General features: G+C 54.8%; 1 long non-coding RNA gene across 1 annotated transcript; it reads right to left on the reverse strand.

The window, feature by feature from the left end:
* Positions 1–488: 488 nt before the first annotated feature.
* Positions 489–1,443, reverse strand: LOC115948738. Its single transcript, XR_004082522.1, has 3 exons — positions 1,364–1,443; positions 891–988; positions 489–517 (listed from the first exon to the last, which is right to left on the reverse strand). It is a non-coding gene; the product is annotated as an uncharacterized LOC115948738 (long non-coding RNA).
* Positions 1,444–1,471: the final 28 nt, after the last annotated feature.

Genomic DNA, 1,471 nt, shown 5'->3' on the forward strand with positions numbered 1-1,471 from the left:
GAAGGGCAGCTGCACTGTCAGCCGATCGTCTGCTGAGCCGATCTGCACAGTCACGTCCGAGCCTGAGGACATCGGGAGAGAAAACTCCGGTGGGTCGTGCTGACAAACCTTCACAAACTGAGCTCTGCAACACAGCTTTTGGCAACATCTCCCCATCCCTTCTTACCATCTTCCTTTCCAAAGTTTTACATGAGAATGCCATTTAAAATATAAAAATAATTTATAATTTTTTTATTCTGCTTGTTCAGGGATAATAATTAATCTTCCAGCAGCAGTAGTTTAAAAACATATGGAAAATTAGTTCCCTTGGTTGAATGGGGCTGGCAATGCTCATTTAGCAGCAGGTAAGAATGGCCAACAGCACGGCAACTGCCCCAGCAGGGCACAACCCCTCCCCAGTCAGCTCCTGTGGGGCCAAGAACTCCCCAGTGCTGGCCCAGGCCCCAGAGCACCTGTAATGCAGGACTAAAGCAAGCACAGAACTCACCAATGACGTGAAGGTCACTGTCCAGTACAACTGCAAAAGTAAGACAAAGTTCAGTTGAAAGTTAAAGCAACAGATTTGCTGATCGTTCTCCGAACTCCAGATGTTCCCTGCAGGAACAGAGGCAGGCAGAACAAACCTGCAGGGCAGGGGCTGTGGCTGGGGCCTGGTGGGACAGAGCCATCCTGCTCCTCACAGGGCCCTGCCAAAAGTGCCATGTGCTGCAAAAGTTTCACCAAAGATAACAAACTTGAAAATGTGAAGGCAGAATAGACTGCAAATTTCAGGAAGCAGGAGAGCAGAATAAATTGCAAATTTCAGGAAGCAGGACAGCAGAATATGGACACCAAACCCCTTCATCCCATTGGTTGGAACTGGCCACTGAGCCACCACAGTGTGTCAGCACCTTCTTCCACTGCAAACTCATCTGTGATGGGGATCACTCTCTCCAGCCAGACGTCCTCAGCTGTGATGGCCATCCGCCGGTGGGTGTACACATAGATCCTGCAAGCACAGGGCAGCACGGAGGCAAAGCCTCCTCAGCTCTGCATGTCTGCAGACAGACAAACCCACATCCCATCCCACCCAGCAGCACCGGCTAGCACAGCCCCATGCAAATCCCAAACCCACTGCCCATCGACCGAGTGCCCACCCACCTGCTCCCCCATCACTTAAGTGATGCGTTCACATAACCGGCAGGGCAGAGCAGCTCATGGGGCTGGGGCTTCTCTCTGAGCACCCATAACATCAAGGCACCATGTTCAAACTGGACTGCACCGTGGGGAAAGCCCTTGGGATGGGAGGGGGATCTCAGGTGGCTCCGGAGGGACCCGCAGAGTTCTCTCTCTGTCCCTGCCCGCCCCGCGCTCCGGTACCCACGCGTGGTGCCCGCGGCACTCCACCAGGCCCAGCAGCCGGCTCTCCACGCTGTCCCCCGACGGCAGCAGGGCCTGCACCGCCTGCGGCCGCGCGGCCAGGAACCGGGGG

This window comes from Geospiza fortis, unplaced genomic scaffold (genome assembly GCF_000277835.1).
Source record: "Geospiza fortis unplaced genomic scaffold, GeoFor_1.0 scaffold115, whole genome shotgun sequence".
NCBI classification, from domain to species: domain Eukaryota; kingdom Metazoa; phylum Chordata; class Aves; order Passeriformes; family Thraupidae; genus Geospiza; species Geospiza fortis.